This window comes from Cupressus sempervirens, chromosome 7 (genome assembly GCF_028749045.1).
Source record: "Cupressus sempervirens isolate cs-2001-9-10 chromosome 7, ASM2874904v1, whole genome shotgun sequence".
Lineage (NCBI taxonomy): Eukaryota > Viridiplantae > Streptophyta > Pinopsida > Cupressales > Cupressaceae > Cupressus > Cupressus sempervirens.
In genome coordinates, this window is record NC_143124.1 from 221,794,564 (window position 1) to 221,811,791 (window position 17,228).

The 17,228-nt window shown below is 32.8% G+C and overlaps 1 long non-coding RNA gene across 1 annotated transcript; it reads left to right on the plus strand.

Annotated features, from left to right (window-relative positions):
• Nucleotides 1–3,189: 3,189 nt before the first annotated feature.
• Nucleotides 3,190–15,891, plus strand: LOC149546296 (uncharacterized). Its single transcript, XR_016354341.1, has 3 exons — nt 3,190–3,652; nt 3,981–4,095; nt 15,857–15,891. It is a non-coding gene; the product is annotated as an uncharacterized LOC149546296 (long non-coding RNA).
• Nucleotides 15,892–17,228: the final 1,337 nt, after the last annotated feature.

Below are 17,228 nucleotides of genomic sequence, written 5' to 3' on the forward strand. Positions count from 1 at the left end.
AACTAAACGCTTGATTTTGATAGTAGAAAAATCCATTAAAAAAATATCAAAACTAAAAAATACCTATACCATTGTGATGGGCTCAAAACCAACTTTTCGATGACATCTTGTTTGCAAAAAATAGAGTTTGTATGCCCGAGATATGAGCAAAAACATGAAGGTAGGTCCAAATAGAGCCTAAAGGGGTGATAGGAATGCTGATGCAATGTTGACATCAACAAGTGACGAGCATAACTTTGATGGTCAAATAGTTGTTGAGGCAAAGAAATGCCTGAAAATGACCCCTACCAGAAAAAATATCCGATCACTAGAAACAAGCCAGAAAACCAAGGGCCGATGTCGAAAGAAAAATTTGGTGGCCAAAATAAAAAAGCATGTATTTTAAAGAAACACCAAATCAACATGTAAAATATGCAATACCACATACATCCACCACATATCATCATGTAAGAAGGGTCAAATCTGTAGACTTGACATGGTACATGGGGTCAGTCAGAGGTCCAGCATGGCCACACGACATGCTCTTTCACCAAAAAAAAGGTTATCCAAAAATGACGTGTCTCCACACAAGGCACTAATGTGGACCAATGAATGGGTCGAGATTGGTGTCTTGCATGTTGAATTGACACAAAAAATGTGCTCTATAAAAACCATGAAATGGTCAAGCAAATTCTTTAAAAAATTGAAATAACCATTCAAATGACAAAATGACCATTGTCTCTCCAAAAACCACTGGAAAATTTAGCAAAGCACAATCCATGCACAAAATTATCGAGTCCAAAATTGCCTTCCAAAAGCTCATTGCCTTCCAAAAGCTCATGATTGGGGCTTCTAACATGGGCCTATGGGGTCGAAGGCACAACTAGTTTTGATGCACATTCAAAAAATGCATGATGAAAGGAGAGCACTATAATGAAGCACAATGCATGTGGAAAAATGTGCTTTGGAGGCAAAGCTAAGTAGGAGCAAAGTGATCCATGTGACCCACAATTGCTCACAATATCTCCTCCAAAAAAGTGTGAATAAAAAATAAATTGAATCATGCCTACCAATAAATGCACTTCAAGCTCTATCTCCAAGGTCAATGGTCGAAGATCAGGTTGGGGATTGGAGTATTAGGTACGTCTTCCAAAAATAAAGACAATGTCCAAAAAATTGTGCATACCACCCAAAATGCTTGTATGTGTAAGAGATAACACAAGGTGTGGAGTCCAAAGCATAAAAAAATTGTTCTACTAGTTCATCGCTGAAAATGGGGGCCAAGAAGTTGGAAAAATAGAGCTATCAACTGATGTTTCCAAGTAGAATCAAGGAGCCTTCCAAAGCACTTGGGTGCAGGTCCGTGAAACTTGGCGACAATCACCAATGCACTTCAAAAATTTGCTCCACCAAAAAATGTGATTCTTGCAAAGGTTAGAGGTAGCCCACAACCCAAGTAACACGGGCTCCTAAACAAAAATCCCACTAAAAAATTGAGGACCGTGAGCGGATGAGCACAGGCCATGAAAACACTACGTGCTATGAAAAGTCAGGCTCATGTAGATTCCAAAGAAGGGGATCATATTGGGTCCACGTATGAGGTGCAGTGCCAAAAAATAAAGGTGTCATCTCCCAATGTTGACATGCAATTTGCAAAAAAAAATTCAATAAAAAATATCAAAAATATATATCATTTGTCTCATTTTGTGTGCCCAAGTCAAAACTGCCTAGGTGCAAATTTTTTTGCCTTAGATTTCAACAACATCCAAACTAGACATATTTTATATGGAAATGGGGGTTTTTGAGTGTGTAAAGCTCAACAGTGATGTCCGTTTGGGCTCAAATTGCTCTAAAAACTTAAACCCCCCCGATCCAATACAAAACATTTTTGAAAACTTAAACCCTCTAAAAGAAAAATGACAGATCTGAAAACCAAGTCAACCCTCTCACAAATAGAACAGAGGCATGAAAATCTAGTACTCTACTACCATATTAAAGTTGATGAAGGATCAACCCCATAGCTCCCAAAAAACATCTACATACAAACACCTATCACAGAAAGAGAGAAGAAAAAGCTATGGAGGTTGGAATTTCCATATCCATAGAGGAGACATTCTTGATGAGCAAAAAGAGAGATTGCTATAATAAAAAATGAATGGATATTTAATTACAAAGAGAGATTGTCCTTTTAAAGAAGATCAAAACCCTAACAGGTAACTAACCTAGGTTGCATGATAATAATTAATAAAATAATTAATTATTATATGCCCAAAGTTTAGCTTAAGTAAACTAAAGATAATGTGTGACTTAATAATTAAATCAATATAATTTAATTAATAAGTAAATACTTTATTACTCTAATAGTTTTATTGTTTGATTAGTAAATTCTAAACAAAAATTGAAATCATAATTTAATAAATTATTTAAAATAAATTATTTTCTTATAAGAAACTAGAGTTGTTTACTAACACTATTTTATAAAACTTTGTGTAGAAATTGATTAGTTACGAGTGCTAAAAATAAATATTTTACTATTTATGATTAATATAATTTATGTTTAAAGGATTATTTAAAATATACTGTTCGATTGATTAGTATAATTTATATAATTAAAGAGTAATGTTATATAGTAATTTTTAGGAAAATTCAATTAATACCTATTTTCTATTAGTGAAATTAGAACACTTCTTACAAGTACAATAATTTTTGCTTCTAATTTAATTAATGATTCTTAGTATTACTTCAATAGTATCCATGCTTGAGGTTTAAGACATTGATCGTGGAGATTTAGATCTACACCTCATGTGATTTTTCATACAAGACGTGGTAAAGATGGTAGTTTAGTGATAATTTTACTATTTCAACAATATAATTAAAATGCTTTAAGCATTTGATATATATCTAAAACATGACATGTAATATATAGGGAATTTAAATTTTGTATCTCATAAATTTATATTTAAAATATTATATGATTTTTTTAGAAAAGTAGCCTAATTTAGCAAGTTTTTTATAGCCTAGTTTTTTTTTAGAAAGGTAGCCTAATTTAACATTGATCGTTCTTGGTTGTCTTAACGGTTTATATTTTCTATAGGCATAACTATTGCTCCTTTTTAGTACAAATGCTAGATGACGTAGCACTCGTTAAAAATTTGGAGAACGTCTTTACTAAATGGTACTGAGAGTATGGAAAATGGTGTATGAACGGCTACGCCCCCGACCGTGTTCGAATGTGGGCGAGGTTTTCCACGAGGCTTTCGTTGGTGCTTTCCGCCTTTAGAGATGTTCTGTCAATGTGAAACTCTGAAATGCTTTTTTGCCTAAGCTGGAAAGTCTCTAGCAAATTCCTCGGCGGCTACATTTTTAATTTACCAAAACGCTCCGAATGCCGCCTACTCGGTCACATTTGTGCCTGGTGCCCTGTGCCCTGTGCCCACTCTTTCTCAAGAACGAAAGGGATTTGGCATATTTTGCATATTATCACAGTGATTTCAAGGGAAACAGACAGAAGGGCAATGCGCATTGCCTTATGGGATTTTCTTCTCTGTTTACATCAGTGACAAAAAAGGACTCACAAATTTTTTAATCAGGAAGCTTCCTTTTGAAAATTTCGGAATTCTTGGACTTCTGTTGAAGGGATACATTGCGAGGTTTTTGCCAATGCTTTGACCCTGTGAGTCTCTTGGCGATCATACGACTCTTGATGTTGATTAAATTCGTAGTGTATTACTGGAGATTTCAAAATTGGTTTAAATTGTAGCCTTTTGCTGAAATATTCAATCCCTGCAGAGAGTGTTTCCTAAACAATTGATAAGCCCAATGGTCTTCTTGTCATAAGCATCGGAAATCTATTTACAATCGGTGTTGCAGGTTTTTGTGCCCTAGTGTGCACAATAGGTAGTTTATGATTGGAGATTGTAGAGATTCCTTTACAAATTCTCAACAGTCTCTTACACAGACTTTCCCTTGATTTACACTGAACATTGGGTCATTATTTGCAGGATGGGATGTGTATGCTGCGCTAATAAAGCCGATGGGTTTGTAGTTTGAGGTGCGGGGTTGCTATTGATCTTCGCAACATTGGGGTTACAAGTACATGTGAGCCTGGTGCAAAAGGTACTCAAGAATCTCGAAAGCCTGATATGTCTTTTAAAGAAGTATGTTTAACTGCATTTAGACTTGGAAGGTCTTAAATTTTTCCGATTCTCTTCTAGGGTTGATAGTTTTTAAATCTACATCTGGATAATGCCTCTGTAAATCTACATTGAATATGTAATGTTTGCAACCACAAACCTTTTAGCCGGGCGTTTGCAAGCAAGGAATTATGAAGGTGGCCTATCTGTTATTCCACTTCCCTACTGCAGACCTCCAAAAATAGCCCTTTTCATTTCATAATAGAGTTTCAGAGCCCGCTTCCAAATTTTCATATTCTTTTGTCAAATCATATTAAAGATCAAGGTGAGAAAGATGATGAAAGTCAGTAACCGAAAATTAATTGCAAATGGTGTTGGGTTGAGCTTGTTAAGAAAGTTAGCAGTTGAGTATTAAAACATCTGCCTTGAATATATATATATATATATATAATGCAGTATTTTATATTCTGTTTTATCTGTATAATCAATAACAGTCGGGTGTTTAGTTTTACACTAGACTGGGTTATTAACACTGCCGATTATATTTATATCGGCACACCCACTAGCCATGTTGAAGCGCCAGCACCGATTGTTAGCGGGTGGCTTCATTTGCTATGCGATGTTTAATATCGGGTCTACACTGGCAATAGTGATCTGAGATAAGGTTATTACAGTTTGCAGTAAGTACATTAAGTTTGTCAATAGGAAGACACCTGTCCATTATATATCAGAATACATATCAAACACTTTGATAAGTCTACACCAAACACGGTCTATTAAACTTTACATAGTATCAGAGCCTACTTGGTAGAGAGACTATCAAAAGTATCACCAATATGTCAAATAATGTGAGAGTAGAGGACAGACTCGAAGATGCTGTAAATTTGTTTTCATGGAAAATCTAGATTAACACAATTCTTGAAGAACTAGAACTAGAATCATTCATTGAATTTGATAATCCAATTCCTAAAGATGAAACTGAAAAAATCACTTGGAGAAGGTGAAACAATAAAGCCAAGAAAATCATAATAGACTTTGTAAAGGATCACATTCTTCCTTCCATTTCAAATCTGAAGAAAGCCTTTGAAGTATTCACAAAAATAAAAATGCATTTGAAATAAACAACTCAAGCAGATTGATCACTCTGAAGAATCAATTGACGAATACTAAAATGAATAAGGGAGAATCAATCTCATCTTATTTTGGAAGGATCTCTGAAATTAAGAATCACTTAAATTCCATTGGAAACAAAGTAGAAGATCAAGAATTCTCTATATTAGCACTCAGAGGATTACCACTATCATGGGAAGCATTTATTCAAGTTGTCGGTAGACCTTCAATCCCTTCATTTGATCAACTAAAAATTGATTGTACATCAGAAGAGTCAAAGTTAATCTCCAGAGGTATTGTATCAAATCAAGAGGGTGAAAATCAAGCTCTTTTCTCAGCTCCTAATCATCAAGGAAAGAAAAAGAAATTTAAAGGAAAAAAACATGACTATAAGAAAAAGCATAATAAGGTCAACAATACTAATCACTCTAAAGTTAAATGCTTTAAATGTGAGAAATTCGGACATATCTTCAGCAAATGTCCTGAAAGGGAAAGAATCTTAGCCTCATTAGCCGAAAGTAATAAAGATGAAAATCTAGTTTTCTACTTTGCTTTGTCAAGTGAGATAAACTCTAATGAAAGTGTGTGAATAATAGATAGTGGTGCTTCTCAACATATAACAGGGTTTAGAGACAAATTTGAAACACTTGAAAATTACAGATCTGAAGGAGTTACTATTGGAGACAACTCCACTCATCTAGTTAGAGGCATTGGGACTTGCTCTATTCAATTAAGGATTGGAGTTACACTAAAGTTGAAAGATGTTCTATTTGTACCTGGAATAAAAAAAAAACTAATCTCAATCTCTGGATTAATAGATGAAGGTTTTCAAGTTACTTTCAATGAAGACAAAGTCTTGTACTGGCCTAAAAACACAAGTCTTAAAAATGCTATCACTATTGGGACTAGAGATGGGACCTTATATAAACTATGTAATATCCAAAACCAAGCTCTTAATCATGAAATAACAAATTCTAATGAAATATGGCATAGGAGACTTGGACATATTGGTTTGAGTTCACTACCTAAGATAGGAAAAATCACCTATGAAATTCCAAACTTAAATTCTACCCATACAAGTATATGTAAAGGTTGTTCTCTAGGAAAGAACATTAAAAAACCTTTCCCTATAGTGAACACAAGTCTAAATCAATTCTGAAACTAATTCACTCTGATCTATGTGGGCCCATGCTAACTCTCTCACTAGGAGCTTACTCTTACTACATAATCTTCATTGATGATTACTCTAGGAAGACTTGAATTTTCTTTCTAAAATTTAAGGAATCAAATGAAGTGTTATCAAAATTCAAAGAATTCAAACATTTGGTAGAAAATCAAGTGTCAAAGAAAATTAAGACTCTAAGATCTGACAATGAGGGAGAGTATACTTTTGAGAATTTCAAAGCTTTCTGTACATCTATTGGGATTAAGAGGGAGTATACAGTACCTTATAATCCTCAACAGAATGGTGTAGCAGAAAGAAAAAATAGAACTATTGTTAAGGCAGCTAAAGCTATGCTTCATGATCAAAACCTACATTTTTCATTATGGGCAGAAGCCACTAATACTGTTGTATACATTCAAAACAGATGTCCACACTCTATCCTAGAAAATATAACACCTGAAGAAGTCTTCACAGGGAATAAACCTAACTTCAGTCATCTCAAGATCTTTGGTTGTCATGTGTATATCCATATACCTAAAGAAAGAAGAACTAAGTTAGAACTTTTAGGAAAGAAATGAAATTTTGTTGGGTATAGTGAAAACTCAAAAGGATACAAAGTCTATGTTCTCGGACAAAGATCAGTAGAAGTAAGTAGAGATGTCATATTTGAGGAAAACACTACTCTAAAACTATCCATAAGCACAAATGATGAGCCTTCAATAGACTTAGATGAAAGTCCACAATTTGAAATTTTGGGGGAGAATATATTAGAAGAAACAAGTTCAGTACTAGATACAATAAATAGAAACATCTCTAATACCAAAAAGAGACCATTGTGGGCAAGAAAAATGATTGAAGAAAATAATATTGAACCATATGAAATCACTAAGGAAGTCAAGAAACCTAGAAACAAATCATGTTATACTGCACTAGTAACTGAGCTCACTAAATCTGAACCTACATCTGTTGAAGAAGTTCTAACTTGCCAAGCATGGAAAGATGCTATGGTTGAAGAATATCAATCAATACTTCAAAATGATGTCTGGGACATTGTACCTAGACCTAAAGACAAATCTGTTGTTTCTTCTAAATGGTTATATAAAATCAAATATGTAGTAGATGGGAGCATTGAGAAACATAAAGCGAGGTTTGTTGGTCGAGGTTTTTCATAGAAAGTAGGTATTGATTATGAATTTTTTTTTTCCCTAGTTGCTCGTTTTACTTTAGTCAGGACAATTCTTGCCTTAGCAGCAAAAAAAGGATGGAAGGTGCATCAAATGGATGTGAAAACTGCATTCTTAAATTGAGTCATAAATGAAGAAGTTTATATTGAACAGCCTGAAGGTTTCATGATAAAAAATGAAAATCTTTATAAATGTAAACTAAAGAAAGCATTGAATGGCCTAAAACAAGCCCTTCGAGCTTGGTATGAAAGAATTGATAGTTATCTCATCAAATTAGGATACTCTAAAAATGAAGCCGATCCTATCTATTTCAAGATATCTAATGTAGATATGATTATATTGGTTCTTTATGTTGATGATCTCTTAATAATAGGTGAAGATCATCTGATTATTAAATGCAAACAAGACCTTGCTGCTGACTTTGACATGAAATACCTAGGTTTGCTACATTATTTTTTGGGTCTAGTAGTATGTCAAAAGGAAGATTACATATTCTTAAACCAAGGAAAATATACTCAGAATATTTTGAATAGATTTGGGATGATGGACAGAAAGCCACTTGCAATTCCAATGGAAACTAATTTACACAAGCTAAAAGAGGAAGCAACACATTCAGGATCTATTGATCCTACCCTCTACAGACAGATTATTGGATCTCTCATGTTTTTGGTTAACACCAGACTTGAAATCTGCTATGCTACGAATGTTCTGAGTCACTTTATGTGTGAACCTAAGAAAATACATCTGATGGCAGCTAAACATGTTTTGAGATATCTACATGGCACTATTGGTCTTGGACTAAAGTACATAAATGTTGAAATCAAACTTGAAGGCAACAAAGATTCTAATTGGGCTAGTTGTTCCTTAAATCAAAAGAGTACCACCAGATGTTGCTTTAGTCTCGCATCAACAATGGTGTCATGGTTTAGAAGAAAACAACCTACAGTTGCCTTGAGTTCTACTAAAGCTGAATATATGGCAGCCTCCATAGGAGCATGTGAAGCAGTTTGGTTAAGGAAGCTATTATTTGGATTATTTGGGAAGAAGTTAGGTTCCATCGTGGTCCATTGTGACAATCAGAGCTGCATCAAACTTTCAAAAAATCTAGTGTTCCACAATTGGTCAAAGCACATTGAGACTCCTTACCACTACATCAGAGACATGGTTGACAACAATGTGATCAAGTTGCTTTATGTTAACACAAATGATCAAAATGCTGACATTTTCACTAAACCTCTTGCAAGAGTGAAAATAGAGTATTTTAGATCTAAACTTGGTATGACAAATATGTAATTACATTTTTGTAAATTTTATTCATGAATATTATATTAAAAAAATTGGTTGCAAACTTGTTAAATGAAAGGTGACGATCTTTCATATTCTTTATTAAAGGTCTTTATTATAAGGTGACGATCTTATCAATAGATGACCAACCTTTAAATACCAAAAGTATTGAAGGTTATTAGTGTCATTGTTATATGCCAGATTCTACCAGACACATTGATATCCATCATGATTATAGGCCAGATCTTGTTTGGACATCATGAAAATTATTGGTGTCATTGTTATATGCCAGATTCTACCAGACACATTGATATCAAATCATGATTATAGGTCAGATCTTGTCCGGACATCATGAATATTATTGGTGTCACTATTATATGCCGAAATTTGTTGGACACATTGATATCCATCATGGTTATGAGCTAGATTTTGTTCGGACATCATGAAAATTAATTATTATGGTTATTCAGACCGGATTTCTACCGGACATCATAATTCATCAGATATGATCAAGTCTACTCAATTGTATATAGAAGTTTCAATCCCTCATTGCTAAAGAGGGAATGTTAAGAAAGCAGTTGAGTATTAAAACATCTTCCTTGAATCCAGTAATAGTAATATATATATATATACACACACACACACACACACACACACACACACACACACACACACACACACACACACACACAAACTAATAATTATAATGCAGTATTTTATATTCTATTTTATCTGTTTAATCAATAACAGTAGGGTGTTTAGTTTTACACTAGAATGGGTTATTAACACTGTCGATTATATTTATATCAGCACACCCACTAGCCATGTTGAAGTGCCATTTCTGATTGTTATCGAGTGGCTTCATTTTCTATGCGATGTTTAATATCGGGTTTAACCCGTGAGTTGTATATGTCACCGGTTAGTATTAATTTAATGAACTGATATGTATGTTGAGACATGAACGTATAGAGTGATGACTCTATTACGTCATGTTTCAACACACACACACACACACACACACACACACACATATATATATATATATCATTTTCATTATTCAAAGCATGTCAATAACAATTGGCAATACTGATATGAGATAAGGTTATTACAGTTTGCAGCAAGTACATTAAGTTTCTCAAGGAAGACATTTGTCCATTATATATCAGAATACATATCAAACACTTTGATAAGTCTACACCAAACACGGTCTATTAAACTTTACAGAGCTAAATAATAAGGTGTATACTTTCTTTGTTGATAAATGTTTCATTTGAGATATTTTTAGTTTGTAGTCCATTACACATCGATTGAAGATATTTAGGAAAGAACTAATCAGCTTTTTGGATTAACATTTTAGATTATATTCCTTGAAGTTGAAGCTCATCAAGAAATTTTAAAATCAGATAGGTTGTATGATACTCTTGTAAATTTCATCCAGTTCAATTATCAAATAGCTAATAATAATTTTACAACTCACACACACCCAAAAAAGTGTATCCTACTTTTAGTGAAAAATACTAACCTCTAATTCTTAAATAGATAAAAGATACATTAAATATATGTATAGGACCACGTTCTCTACTATAACATCTAGAAGATGGACATTGTATCATTAAGACTATTGAATATGAAGTCAAAATCTCAATTTGACTAAGTCCACCAGTGAGATGTCATTAATTCTTTGCATCAAAGATGGGTTCTCTTGTTGACAAAATAAATGCCTAGAGAAAGGAACAATAAAGATAAAATGAGTCACAATCTATAAATCCATGCTTGAGATGGAAGCTTAATTGGATAAGGCAAGAGAGCTCTTCATTTTTTGGAGAAATCTGGTGTTTGCAGATCCCCTGTATGTAGCTTTTGCATCTAGAGATTATCTTACTATTAAAGGCCAATGTTTGTAATTGGTGCAGAGGCTAAGGAAATGAAAAGTACTGTAGCAACCAACTGCATAGTCAAATTTTACTGATTTGACATGTGATAGTGATGGAAACTATAAGAATTTTTCTAAGGGAAAAATTCACCTAGGAACTAAGAACTCAAACACAAGCACACAGTAGACCAAAGAGAGAGAGAGTATGATCATAATGACAATGTATTCAATATGCCATCATTCATGCAATGTAAAAGTACACTAGGAGTGCTTGTATATAAAGGCCTTTGAGATACATCTAAAATTCCTCGTAATTAGCATCATGATGTGTCATACAACCAAACACATGTCCACCAAATATGGGTTATCCTCCATTAAGCACAAAAGTAAGTACGGTGATGTGAGGATAAGCCTACAAGGGTGTGACACACAAAACAGTGTTGTAGACACCATGTGCTAAAGTAGAGTTGCATACTCCCATGTTGTCTACATGACAACTCAAAAGGTGTGTAAACTCCTAAGTGTCTCACAAATAATTAAATAATGCTTAAACCTAAGTAAACTTAAGTAAGTGTAATAAGTAAATACTTATTTACACCAACACCCCCCCTTAAGTGCAACTTAGGGTAATGCCCTTAAGCTTATGAAACTAGGATGAAGATGCATAATGGGTCCCGACTACTAGGCCATGTTATGTACCCATGTACATAATGAAGATGCAAATCTCCCATAAAGCGGGGAAAGAGGGAAAACCTCATGGGAAAAACTCTCCCCCAAAAAGAGAGATAAATAAGAATGCATCAATAGATGGAGTAATAAAGACCCCCCCCATTATGACATACATCCATTTATATACAAGAAAGAATGGAGAAGGACAAAACTCCATAAGAGGAAAAAGTCCCCCCCAAAAAAGAGAAGAAGGAGACGAGGTAGCCCCCCACCTTAAAAGTAGTGTTCCGATCAGTGAGAAATGCTCTGATGTAGAAGTTGATCCATGACCTTTGGACAATTTTCTTCCCCTTTAGAAGAAACAAAGGCAAGGGTACTTGAGAGATGCGTCTCTTGGATGGAGAAGGAATCTCTATGATGACTGGTATCTCTAAAACCTATTCAAAAATCCCTGTGTTGATACTGATGAGGGCTTCCTCCAAAATTGCTGAAGAGAAGAGCAAATCAAACAAGGAAGGAGGTAGAACCTATCTCAGGAAACCAACAGTCTTCTAAACTGATGAAGAGACCTCTTGCAGATGCTGTAAAGAAGAATCCACAATCATGCTAATTTGGAAGGATTGATCATGTAGAGCATGGAGTGGAGGGTCAGAGCAGGCCCTCGAAACACCTGTAGAAGACTCCTTAGCAAAGAGAAGCGAGAAATCATCATAAAAGTCTCCCATGTCTACTGTGTGTGATTCCAATAACAGAATTGAAATGTCTAGCAAGAAATCATCACCTTGAAGACCATGTGTACCTTGCAGTGCTGAAATACATGAATTTGTCACTATGGAAAAGGATGAAGTATCTGCCTCAAAAAGAAGACGAATGTCATCAAGAATATCTCCCACATCTTCAATGTGAGACTCCACGAACAACTATGCAATGTCTGAAAGGAAGTCTTCACATGAAGGTAGAGTAAGAAGACATAAAGTATCTTGCTGCACTGATTCAGAAGTGTCCGTGGCTGAAATAGGATTAGTAGGAGCAATAGGAGCTGGAGGTGTGATCTCATCGGAAGAGGAGTTAGCTACAACTAGAGGAAGAAGATCTTCTGAGAATGGAGGAATAGCTGGATCTCCATAAGTCTCTCAAAGATAAATCCAAAAAACATATGGGTCAAATGACTAAATGTCAGACATTGTATCTAGAACGTCATCAACCACAAAGAGAAAGAGAGTATGCCAAATGATGAGACTCTTGATAGGATGATACTCAAGATTTGGCACATATGGCAGTGCATTGTGCTGAGATAGATAACTGACCATAAGTTGACTCCATTCCTGATAGTTATCTGGTGTCAAGTAGATCAAATTTGACCCTGGATTCAGGCTGAGGTGATGAAGCAAGCGTGTTCTCAAATGGCTATGTGATGAGAAAGTCTCCAAGTTGCTCTGATACTGTGTAAGAATTTGCCTAAGGGAAAAATTCACCTAGGAACTAAGAACTCAAACACAAGCACACAATAGACCAAAGAGAGAGAGAGAGAGAGAGAGAGTATGATTAGAATGACAATGTATTTAATATGCCATCATTCATGCAATGTAAAAGTACACTAGGAGTGCCTATATATAAAGGCCTTTGAGATAGATCTAGAATGCCTCGTAATTAGCATCATGATGTGTCATACAACCAAGCACATGTCCACTAGATATGGGTTATCCTCCATTAAGCACGGAAGTAAGTGCGATGATGTGAGGATAAGCATACAAGGGTGTGACACGCAAAATAGTGTTGTAGACACCATGTGCTAAAATAGAGTTGTGTACTCCTGTGTTGTCTACATGACAACTCAAAAGGTGTGCAAACTCCTAAGTGTCTCACAAATAAAAATAATAAAATAATGCAAACTAATTAAATAATGCATAAACCTAATTAAACTTAAGTAAGTGTAATAAGTAAATACTTTTGTGAATCAGTTTCTGGATTAGATTGTGTGACAATTTTTACCATCAACGTTTCAAATCACACTATGTGATCCATCATCAGGATGAGAGAGCAAGAGATGTCAAACAAAATAAGTGGCAGATTTAGCCTAGACTAACCCAATAAAAGAGAACAAGAGTAAGGGAGAGCACAAACTCCGAAGTTGAGCCCAATAATAAATATAAAACTAAAAGCAAGACAAAAAGGGGAAGATTCAAACAAAAATGATGACACTCAAGAAAGAAGGGACAAGAGGGAAATAAAAATAAGAATACCAAGAGACTAAATAAAAATAATAAAAGATAAAAAATAAAAACCTAAAGGAGTTATAAAAATAAATAAAATAAAAATGTATATATTTATCCATGTAAAAAAGGGGGGAACCACCTAAAACCTTTAGAACAAAATACGCAAGAAATATCTTTAGAATATATACTTAATATATGTATGCAATACATGTATTACGTATAAAAATATATTATAAAAGGGGGGAACCCGTATATATATATATATATATATATATATATATATATATATATATATATATATATATATATATATATATGTAAATGTGTGTGCGCATGTAATATAAACATATATATTAAACCTATAAACATCTATATTACATATGAAGATATATGTAATCTATACGTTATATATCTATATATGTATAGATATATGCGATGAGAACAAATATATTAAACATATCAATATATATATTACATATAAATATATATGTAATATATATATACATGTATATATATTACATATAAATATATATGTAATATATATATACATATATATATATATACATATATATATATACATATATATATATATATATATATATTTCTATATTTCTATATATCTATATAGAAATATATATATATTGCATATATATGGGAATTTTATGAAATATATGAGGTATCGATACCTCATATATTTCATAAAATTCCCATATATATGCAATATATATATATATTTCTATATAGATATATAGAAATATAGAAATATATTTCATAAAATTCCTATATATATATATATATATATTTATATATATATGTATACATATATATACATATATGTATATATATGTATACATATATGTATACATATATATATATATATGTATACATATATATATATATATATATATATATATATGTATATATATATATGAGGTATCGATACCTCATATATTTCATAAAATTTCTATATATATGCAATATATATATATATATTACATATATATTTATATGTAATATATATACATGTATATATATATTACATATATATTTATATGTAATATATATATTGATATGTTTAATATATTTGTTCTCATCGCATATATCTATACATATATAGATATATAACGTATAGATTACATATATCTTCATATGTCATATAAATGTTTATAGGTTTAATATATATGTTTATATTACACGCGCACACACATTTATATATATATATATATATGTATATATATATATATGTATATATACAGATATATATATATATATGTATATATATATATATATATATATATATATATATATATATATATATATACGGGTTCCCCCCTTTTATAATATATTTTTATATGTAATACGTGTATTGCATACATATATTAAGTATATATTCTAAAGATATTTCTTGCGTATTTTGTTCTAAAGGTTTTAGGTGGTTCCCCCCTTTTTTACATGGATAAATATATACATTTTTATTTTATTTATTTTTATAACTCCTTTAGGTTTTTATTTTTTATCTTTTATTATTTTTATTTAGTCTCTTGGTATTCTTATTTTTATTTCCCTCTTGTCCCTTCTTTCTTGAGTGTCATCATTTTTGTTTGAATCTTCCCCTTTTTGTCTTGCTTTTAGTTTTATATTTATTATTGGGCTCAACTTCGGAGTTTGTGCTCTCCCTTACTCTTGTTCTCTTTTATTGGGTTAGTCTAGGCTAAATCTGCCACTTATTTTGTTTGACATCTCTTGCTCTCTCATCCTAATGATGGATCACGTAGTGTGATTCGAAACGTTGATGGTAAAAATTGTCACACAATCTAATCTAGAAACTGATTCACAAAACTATGATGGATTGTGGAAACTTGATCACATTAAGTAAATACTTATTTACACCAACAAAAACATTATAAACAAATGGGTGCTCCGAGAGAAGCAAAAAATCAAGGCCAGTGAAACAAAAGGAGAATTGGAAAATATCAAATTAGAATCGGCATATCAAGAGGCTATTCTATTGAAGGATGTAACTAAAGGATATAACTAAAATGGCTCATGTTTGATAAAGTATTAAAAAAAACTTATCATTTTGTAAAGTCCTGCTCATAAGCTCATTTTATTAAAAAGTGATTTTTTGAAGCTATTTTATATTTGTAACTATAATTTTTATCCTAGTCAATTAGAAGTTAATTGCTATATCTATTTACGGGCTATTAATTAGTGGTATCAATTTTTTTTGGCATACCACATAGGTTTCAAAAGAAAATTAGGGCTGCAACTTTGGATTTTTAGTGAGCTTTTCTCATTTTCTTTTCTTTTAGTCCTTTTTGGTTGAATCCTTTTTGGTTAAAAGTATGTAAAAATTAAAAAATCATTATCATACAAGGGAGTGCCACCTCTTAAACTTTAAAGGAAAATCATTTCTTCTATTAATTTTTCCAATGTTGCAATTGTATGGCATCACTTGTTAACAGGTTGATAAAATAATCAAAGAAAATAAACTGACATAAGATATTGCGAAAGTTTTTTAGCAACTTTGTTCGAGATCAAAATATTTCAGTAGATCTTATTTCTATAGATTTGAAGGAACCTCCTTTGGAGGGGAGGTTGGTGACTCAGAATGTGAAATCCAAAATCATGGTTATTATGAGAAATCGTAAGTTCAAGCAATATGATGGTCACTCTAAAAGGATTCATGTGATGAACCTTCATGATAAATAAGAAATGCCCATAGAATATTGAGAACGAAATTCTTGATATTATCTTTGTAGCACCACTTTGAAGGGGCTTTCTACTCTAAAATAAAGACAACAAGGTTACCTTGCATTGGAAAACATTGCAAGATAGATAACTTATAAGGCATTTGCATTCAAAAGTTTATAATAACTAATGCCAATCACATATAAAAAAATAGGGTTTGTAGCATTTTCTCTTCCTTTGAAAGGATTTGTACTCAAATCCTAAAATTTTGTAATTTGGATAGAGTGTTCATTGGTTCCCACTTGGCATCATCTAGTTGTTAATATTTCTAATGGACTGAAACCTCTCAATTAAATGAGTGTAAAGATGCTTGGTATGATTGTCAAACATAGTTACGAATCTTAAAAAGATTGTTTAGTACTCATTCAACACTAGTAGCTTTGTTGGGTAGCCATCTTAAGCACTTTATTTAGGCAAGGGACATGGAAAACTAGATTGATCTTAAAAGAGGGAGGGAATACAATTTTTTATGCCATGCCATCAATTCATTGCACCACCCAATAAAGGGCTATAAGATTGGGACCCACCCAAAATATCATCATGGTTGTCCTATATTGGCATTTTCTTTAAGTAACGGAGACAAAAAACTTAACCACTAACAACAAAGATATGCTCTACCTAATGTTTGTCCACTTCTTGCTTCATGTGATTTTATGGTAATATTGGGTTCTCTCTAAGGATGTGATAAATATTAAATACCCTCTCACTTAGCTAGGGTATTGTCAATTGTCGCAATCTTGGAAAATCTTCTAATCCTAGAAGATAAGTATCCAAGGAAGGTGAGTGGTACCATAAATGACTTCATAAGCTATCATCTTGGAAGCCTGTGATACATATGGTATTGTACCATTACTTAGCAAGAGT